The sequence below is a fragment of the Anolis sagrei genome, chromosome 2 (genome assembly GCF_037176765.1).
Source record: "Anolis sagrei isolate rAnoSag1 chromosome 2, rAnoSag1.mat, whole genome shotgun sequence".
NCBI classification, from domain to species: Eukaryota; Metazoa; Chordata; class Lepidosauria; order Squamata; family Dactyloidae; genus Anolis; species Anolis sagrei.
Genome location: NC_090022.1, coordinates 26,050,879 through 26,060,812, shown reverse-complemented (window position 1 = coordinate 26,060,812; position 9,934 = coordinate 26,050,879).

The following is a 9,934-nucleotide window of genomic DNA, read 5'->3' as shown; positions in this document are numbered from 1 at the left end:
AAGCCTTGTCTCTAACTTCAAACCCCAATATCCTGACTAAACAAACTGCAACCTCCCAGATGTTACTGTGTCCCAACTTTCATTAGCTCTAGTCATGATGTCTAATGATGAGGAATATAGCAGTTGTAGTTCAGCATTTGGAAGGGGGGGGGGTTGCTTATTCTTGGGTACAGGAGGGAACATGGATTTGTCCTCACTTTGATAGCCATCTCATTTATTAAGTTGTCTGTTTTTAACACTATGCAGTTTGGGTTGCTATGAGTTTTCTGGGCTATATGGACATGTTCCAGAAGCATTCTTTCTTGATGTTTTGCCCACATCTATGGCAGGCATCCTCAGAAGTTGTGAGGATGACTGCCACAGATGTGGACAAAATGGATGGCCATCTGTTAGGGGTGCTTTGAATATGATTTTCCTGCTTCCTGGTGGAGGATTGGACAGGATAGCCCACAATATCTCTTCCAACTCTATGATTCTATGAAATGTCAGGAGAGAATGCTTCTGGGCTTCACACAGCCCAGAAAACTCACAGCAACCCAGTGATTCCGGCCATGAAAGCCTTTGACAACACAATACTCAGGTTGGTAATCATCACAGAATCTTGCTGCAAATAACAAGAGCTGCATGAAAAACTTAAGGCATCTCCCATTTATTTATATTACAACACCTGTTGTAATATTTTGCGGAAAGCACTTGATCTAATCATTATAAGGAATTACATTTACTTCTGTAATATCTCTTCTTACCATGTACCTAAGAGGCTTTAAATGTCACAGGTGTTTATTTGCAATCTTTTCATTATTTCAATTGTCCTCTTCTGCGCTGCTCTAGCTCTACAGGGGATTGAATTGGATTGCCCTTCTAACTCTATCCTTTCTGAGATGTGACAGACAAAACTATACGTAACTTGGAAGTGTTTTCACAGATTAAGGAGATGCTTTAAAAGACTGTTTTGTTGTTTTAATCTATCTAGCAAGGCTAAGATCATTCTATTCTTTGGTTTTTCTGATTTCCTCCCTATACATGCTGGCTATTTGTTTAAGTTCCTCTTTAGTGGTTTCCCCTTTTCATTTTTTTGGGACACATCCCCTTTAAATCGTATTTCAGTTGAAAGATCTTTAGACATCCATTCTAGTTTCTCAGTTTTAATGAGAAGGTATTTTTCCTTCTCATTGAAACTGCCTCCAATATCTTGCTTTTCAAAAACTCCCATCCATCATGAACTCACCTCTTTTTAAATATTCCTGAGAATGGGATCATACCCAGCATTTTCCCAAGTTTATTATATTCAGCTTTTTTTACAAGTGTAGAATACATGTCTTTACTGTGCTTGGCTACCCTTTCCCACTATATGACTAATTCCAGGTGAACATAGTCACCCCACCTAAGGATCCCACCCCTTCCTCCCCATTAACCAGGGGTACATCAGCACTGTAGATTTAATGCAGTTTAACTATCATGGCTCAGTGCTAGGAAATCTTTATAGTTTGGGGAGGCAAGAGCATATTTTTGGCAAGAAAGGTTAAAGACCTGTTTAAAGTGATAAATCCCATTATTTCATAGCATTCAACCATGGGTGTTTGGATGTACCTTCTGTCATCACCTCCTTGATGCCTCCTCCACTTTCTGGATAATAAAAACTGTCTGCAAGGCCTGTCAGGCTTTATATTCTTGGCAATTGCTAAAGGTAATTGTAATAAATTAAGTATCACTTTGGCAGAACATTACACACACACACATGTATACACACATACATATTAAGTGCTGTGTTGTCGAAGGCTTTCATGGCCAGAGTCACTGGGTTGCTGTGCGTTTTCCAGGCTGTATGGCCATGTTCCAGAAGCATTCTCTCCTGATGTTTCGCCCACATCTATGCAGGCATCCTCATAGGTTGTGAGGTCTGTTGGAAACTAGGCAAGTGGGGTTTATATATCTGTGGAATCTCCAGGGTGGAAGAAATAACTCTTTGTCTATTGGAGGCAAGTGAATGTTGCAATTGGACACCTTGATTAACACTGAATAGCCTTACAGCTTCAAAGCCTGGCTGCCTCCTTCCTAGGGGAAAATCTTTGCTCAGAGGTGTTAGCTGGCCCTCATTGTTTCTTGTCTGGAATTCCCCTGTTTTCTGAGTGTTGTTTTTTATTTATTGCCCTGATTTTTGAGTTTTTGAATACTGGTAGCCAGATTTGGTTCATTTTCATGGTTTCTTCCTTTTTGTTGAAATTGTCCACATGCTTATGGATTCCAATGGTTTTTCTGTGCAGTCTGATGCCATGGTTGTTAGAGTGGTCCAGCATTTCTATGTTCTCAAATAATATGCTGTGCCTAGGTTGGTTCATCAAGTGCTCTGCTATGACTGACTTTTCTGGTTGAATTAGTCTGCAGGATTCCCCCAGACAGGAAGCAGCCAGGCTTTGAAGCTGCAAGGCCATTCAATGCTAATCAAGGTTGCCAATTGTTACATTCACACTTGCCTCAAACAAAGGAAGTTAAATTTAGATAATATCTTCATTTTTAAAATGGCTATTCCACTGAACCATGAGAGATTTAAATTTTTGTATTCCAGTCTTTCTTGGATTTCCCTAAATCTATCAAAATTTAATTTTGTTAACTTGAGTAATTAACAGGTATTGTCACTCCCAAGTACTTAATTATACAATCACTGGGTTGTTGTAAGCTTTTCAGGCTGTATGGCCATGTTCCAGAAGCATTATCTCCTAACGTTTCGCCTGCCACTATGGCAGACATCCTCGGAGGTTGTAAGGTCTGTTGGAAACTAGGAAAATGGGGTTTATATATCTGTAGAATGTCCAAAGTGGAAGAAAAAAACTTGTCTGTTGGAGGTAGGTGTGAATGTTTCAATTGGCCACCTTGATTAGCACTTAATGGCTCAACAGTTTCAAGGTGTGGCTTCTTACTGCTTCTTACCTTACTACACAAGCCAGAGACCACCAGTCCTTGATTTAAGAGGTACAGAAAGATTTTTATTCCCTCAGTTTTATTGCTGGATGGTCCAGCTCTCCAGAAACAATACAGATGGGAGAAAAATGCTTCCAGTAATGTACAAAACATAATAAACAAGTATAACATTCGAAGGGTTTATGCACTGTGAAGCACACACAAACACAACAAACATGATGAGATGTTTTGGTCCTACCTTTTTATCAGCAGCTGTGGTAGATTAATGTCCTCTGACCTGAGATTTTGACCTTCAATCAACTCAGTCCGTTTATTCTAAGGTCTTTCAATTCTGTCTGCAATAAGACATTAAATCATTTTTTCTAATAACATAAAGTTAATATTATTTGATAACTAATCTAACAAGGCATAAATTCACACTGCTTGAAGCATAGCAGTACTGTTCAAGTTGTTACAATTATGCAGATACTGATTTCTGCCACACCAGTTTCCCACTTCCTCAAAAAGGTAACTTGTATCTACCTTTGAACTACGAATGAAAATAGTTCTACAAAGTGTAACTAACTACCTTTTGTCAGTATTGGAACAATAACTAATTGTTGAAGGCTTTCATGGCCGGAATCACTGGGTTGTTGTATGTTTTTTCGGGCTATATGGCTATGGTCTAGAGGCATTCTCTCCTGACGTTTCGCCTGCATCTATGGTAAGCATCCTCAGAGGTAGTGAGGATGCTTGCCATAGATGCAGGCAAAACGTCAGGAGAGAATGCCTCTAGACCATGGCTATATAGCCCGAAAAAACCTACAACAACCCAATAACTAATTTTGGAGCTCTGATTAAGATGGAGGTAGGAAACATAGTTCTTAAGATATATCAGTAGACTCTTCCAGTTATACTGGTAACCAATTATAGACTGTTCCAGTTATAGGAAACCAATTGTAAGATATACTCTTCATCGGGGATGTTTGAATGATTCCAATTGTATCATTCAATTATATCGATCGGATGTATGATTGGTAACATCTGTTTTGGCCTGTTAGTAGAACTTCGCTGTTCTATTGCTGAGTGTTGCTTTTATCGAATTTGATTCTGCAAGTACTGCTGTCATTGAACACCGTATAGTCATGCTACGGCTATCATTGGTTTGCTTTCAATGCTTTAATTACGCATAGGACCTTTCAAAACAGATGGTAGATGGCTCAGAATCTTTAAACCAGTGTTTCTCAACCTTCTTAATGCTGCGACCCCTTAATACAGTTCCTCATGTCGTGGTGACCCCCAACCATAACATTATTTTTGTTGCTACTTCACAACTGTCATTTTACTCCTGTTATGAATCATAATATAAATATCCGATATGCAGGATGTATTTTCATTCACTGGACCAAATTGTGCACAAATACCTGATAAGCCCAAATTTGAATACTGATGGGGTTGGGGGGCATTAGTTTTGTCATTTGGGAGTTGTACTTGCTGGGATTTATAGTTCACCTACAATCAAAGAGTATTCTGAACTCCACCGACGATGGAATTGAACCAAACTTGACACATAGAACTCTGATGACCATCAGAAAATACTGGAAGGGTTTGGTGGGCATTAACCAAGAGTTTGGGAGTTGTCGTTCACCTACATCCAGAGAGCGCTGTGGACTCATACAATGATGGATCTGAACCAGACTTGGCAAGAATACTCAATATGCCCAAATGTGAACACCGATGTAGTTTGGGGAAAACAGACCTTGACATTTGGGAGTTGTGGCTGTTGGGATTTATAGTTCCCCTATAATCAAAGAGCATTCTGAATTCCAACAATTATGGAATTGTACCAAACTTGGCACACAGCACTCCCAAGACCTACAGAAAATACCGGAAGGGTTTGGTGGGCAATGACCTTGAATTTTGGAGTTGTAGTTCACTGACATCCAGAGAGCACTGTGGACTCAAATAATGGAAGCTTTGGAAGCTTTTAAACAGAGGCTAGATGGCCATCTGTCAGGGGTGATTTGAATGCAATATTCCTGCTTCTTGGCAGGGGGTTGGACTAGATGGCCCATGAGGTCTCTTCCAACTCTATGATTCTATGATGGATCTGGACCAGACTTGGCACAAATACTCTATATGCCCAAATGTGAACACTGGTGGAGTTTAGGGAAAAAGAGAGCTTGACATTTGGAAGTTGTGGTTGCTGAGATTTATAGTTCACCTACAGTCAAAGAGCATTGTGAACTCCACCAATGATAGAATTGGGCCAAACTTCCTGCACAAATCTCCATGACCAACAGAAGATACTGTGTTTTCTGATGGTCTTTGGCAACCCCTAACCCAACTCCCAGGTTGACAAATGCTGCTTTAAACTGAAATAACTAACATGTTTAATCAGAAATAAGGTCCACTTAGCACTGTGGGAACCTTTTGCCCTGCACCAGTGGTTTCCAACATTTGGTCCTCCAGATGTTTTGGATTTCAGCTTCCAATATTACTAACTTTGGTTGGTGCTTGAAGTCCAAAACACTTCAAACTGGATTAATTCTACAGTGTAGATCTGGCATGGGCAAACTTGGGCCTTCTATGTGTTTTGGACCTCAACTTCCACAGCCTCAGGCCCCTTCCTTTTCCCCCTCAGCGTGAGAGCTCACAAAATGGAGGCCTCGAAGCAATGCCTTAAAATGGCTGCTTCATGAGGGAACACTCAGGCTCCTTCCACAGAGATATATAAAACCCACATTGAAATGGGTTATATGGCAGTGTAGACTCAGGGCTCTTCCACACAGCGCTATATCCCAGAATATCAAGGCAGAAAATCCCACATTATCTGAGTGTGGACTCAGATAATCCAGTTCAAAGCAGATATTGTGGGATTTTCTGCCTTGATATTGTGGGATATAGTGCTGTGTGGAAGGACTCTGAGTCTACACTGCCATATAACCCATTTCAATGTGGATTTTATACAGTTGTGTGGAAGGAGCCAGAGTGTTCCCTCACGAGGCAGCCATTTTGAGGCATTGTGTGGAAGGGCCCTCAGATAACCCAGTTCAAAGCAGATATTATGTATTGTCTGCCTTGATATTCTGGTCATATTGCTGTGTGGAAGGGCCCTCAGTCAGCCCCCGGGGTCCATGGATTCAGCCTTCAACCACTTGCAAATTTTCCAAACAAAAGTAGAAAAAGCAAGCCTTGCTTCTGCCATTTTATACAAGGGATGCCATTTTATATAATGAGACTTTTGAAACTAATCCTCAGTAGATAAATATCTCTGTACTTTGAATAAGCCAAATGCTTGCCACGTTTTGTGTTTCATGTAGGGTCCTTCCACATAGCCATACAACCCAGATTATCATGGTGGAAAATCCCACAATATCTGCTTTGAACTGGGTTATCTGAGTCCACACTCAGATAATGTGGGATTTTCTGCCTTGATATTCTGGGATATAAGGCTGTGTGGAAGGGCCCTGAGTAAAAGAAGGAAAGGTTGTTCTTATTGGAAAATTCCTTGCTTGTTTCAAAGTAGCCCATTTTATTTTCCTCTGCAGGATGGTAGTACGAAATCATCTCAGAATTTAAAAATGGCAACTCAGGAAAGCCGACTCAAGCAGGAAACAGGGCCGTCGAGGCGGGAAATACATTACACTATGTAACAAAAATTGAAACATGTTCTGTTCCTGGTTTGAAATGTGATATTTCCTGTTTAACTGTGTGATACTTACTTTGAAAGCAGTTGCTATACTCCAAAAATTTCGTTTTTGTAGCTACTAAAAGCTAAGTTGAATTGGTTGAGACTCAATGAGACAGTCATTGAAAAACAATAGCAAAACGTGTTGCAGGATGTCTTGTAGAAACAAAGTTCCAGACAGGATACAATCAGGGCCAGCTAACACCTCCCAACAAAGGATTCCCTGAGGCAGGAAGCAGCCAGGCTTTGAAGCTGCAAGGCCATTCAATGCTAATCACGCCAGCCAATTGCAACATTCACACCTGCCTCAAACAGACAAGAGTTCTTTCTCTCACCCTGGACATTCACAGATATAGAAACCTTACTTGCCTAGTTTCCAACGGACCTCGCAACCTCTGAGGATGCCTGCCACAGATGTGGGTGAAACGTCAGGAGAGAATGCTTCTGGAACATGGCCATACAGCCCAGAAAACTCACAGCAACCAAGTGATTCTGGTCATGAAAGCCTTCACCAACACATTGTACCTTCCTCTGAAAGTTTTGCACCGATTTATGGATGCCAATTATTCTCTTGAGGTTTGCAAATGCTCAGAGGAATATCTCCTTGATAAAAGCTCCTTCTAATAGGAAAAAACCTGTGGATTTGGTCATTTAGTAGCAGGGGCAGAAGAGACTGCTAATCTCTGAGGGTCCTACCACACAGCCCAATATCCCAGAATAGCAAGGCAGAAAAATCCTACAATATCTGCTTTGAAGTGGGTTATCTGAGATAATGTGGGATTTCCTGCCTTGATATTCTGGGATATAGGGCTGTGTGGAAGGGCCCTACCAAAGAGTGCTGGTGCCTCCCATGATTCCATAGCATTGAGCCCTGGCTTTTAAGAGGTATCAAACTGCATTAACTATACAATGTAGATGCACCTAAGGTATGTTGTGTTGCCAGGTCTCTGTGATCTCCTGGGGGAGAAAATTAAGAGAAAAAAACCCACCACTTTTGATAAGTGGGTCCCCTTTTCCCTGGAAAATCAAGAGGAAAAGAATTTGCATTATTCACTTCTGATTGGATTTAATTTCAGATAGAGCAAATGTATTAAGTGAGAGAAAACCTTCTCTTGTTGATTCCTCGCCCACTGGAAAGCACAGGAGCCCTGCAGGTAGAAAAGGTAGCCACCAGGGGAGCTCAGGTGGAAAGGAAGGCCATTATTGGCTGGGGTTTTTTTGCCTCTGGGATCAGATGCTGCTGCTCCTGTTGTTTAGGCGGATCTTTGCAAAGCCTGGCCCCAAGGCTGGCTGGTGAGCAGGGTGAGATGGATCTGTAAGCAAGGCGCCTTCTCTGCAGCTCTGTCTGATTGGAAACGAAAGTGGAAGCTCATCTCTCTCTCTCTTAGGTAAGGGAAAAAAAGCCAAGGTAGGAAAGGCTAGTAGTTAGTCTCTGTCCTTCTTCCAGCAGTAAAAGTACTGAATGTAGAGCTCGTCCCCAAATCCATCCAATTCCCCTTTGGGTGGCTGTTGGGTTGAAAGAAGGAAATGCCTCTGAAGAAACTTGGAAGAACTTCTGTCTCTCTTGAAGTGGACATTTGTGGGATATAGAAAGCTTTCCAGGGTATGTCTTTGGTTTAAGTACTATTATTATTTGTAAGGCGGAGAAGCATCTTTTTAATAATTAAAAATAATGGTAATGATAAAAATAATTAATTGTATTTGTTACTTGCCTCTCCTTACCAAGGGCCCTTCCACAGAGCCCTATATCCCAGAATATCAAGGCAGGAAATCCCACATCTGAATGTGGACTCAGATATCCCAGTTCAAAACAGATATTGTGGGATTTTCTGCCTTTATATTCTGGCATATAGGGCTGTGTGGAAGGGCCCTGGGATATCTGAGTCCACATGCCATATATTCCAGTACAAAGCAGATAGTGTGGGATTTTATGCCTTGATATTCTGGGATTTAGGGCTGTGTGGAAGGGCTCTGGGATATCTGAGTCCACATGCCATATATTCCAGTTCAAAGCAGGTATTGTGGGATTTTCTGCCTTGATATTCTGGGATATAGGGCTGTGTGGAAGGGCTCTGGGATATCTGAGTCCACATGCCATATATTCCAGTTCAAAGCAGGTAGTGTGGGATTTTCTGCCTTGATATTCTGGGATATAGGGCTGTGTGGAAGGGCTCTGGGATATCTGAGTCCACATGCCATATATTCCAGTTCAAAGGAGGTAGTGTGGGATTTTTCTGCCTTGATATTCTGGGATATAGGGCTCTGTGGAATGGCCCCAAGTTCCATGATATACAATGATGTAGTGAAATAGCCAAATCAAAGTGTTTTAAAAAGAAAGAGCAAGGAACCTTCTGCACAGCCATATAACCCAGAATATCAAGGCAGAAAATCCCACAAGATCTGCTTTGAACTGGAGGTCCTTCTACACTGCCTTAAACCCCAGAATATCAAGGCAGAAAATCCCACATTATCTGAGTGTGGGCTCAGATACCCCAGGTCAAAGCAGATATTGTGGGATTTTCTGCCTTGATATTCTGGGATATAGAGCTGTGTGGAAGGGCCCAGGGATATCCTTGAGCCCACACTGCCATACATTCCAGTTCAAAGCAGATAATGTGGGATTTTATTCAGCTGTGTGAAAAGGGCCCAAGAAACCTCATGCTGGACCAGGAAATAGGTTGGGTAAAATCCACCTATGTAAGGAGGCCTGTGGGGATGAAACATGAGTCAAATACCAATAACAAGGGGGAACTCCAAATTATGCTTTATATAAGACAAAAATGTATATAAAATTGTAAATCTCGGGGCCCTTCCACAGAGCCATATAATCCAGAATATCAAGGCAGAAAATCCCACACGATCTGCTTTAAACTGTGTTATCTGAGTCCACACTGCCATGTATTCCAGTTCAGAGTTTATATTGTGGGATTTTATTTGGCTGTGTGGAAGGGGCCTTAGCTGTTATAGGATCCTGATTTGCCTTTGTGCCTTAAGACTGCTATAAACTAACAAAACAAATTCTGGTGGAAGACATTTTATATTCAGTTGCTGCCTCCTGCAGAATTCTGGGCTTTGTAGCTTAGTGAGGAGCCTTTAACAGCCTCACTATATTACAAACCCCAGAACTTGGGCCCTCCAGGTGTTTTGTTCTCCAACTTGCAGAATTCCTAACAGCTGGTAGGCTGTTAGTAATTGTGGGAGTTGAAGTCCAAAATACCTGGAGGGCCTAAGTTTGTCCATGCCTTATATAATACATGTTTAAATAATATATTTTCAAGCCCCAGATAGTTGAATCTGTGGATAAAGAGGACTGGCTATATATTAGTTTGTTGGTGACCTTACATG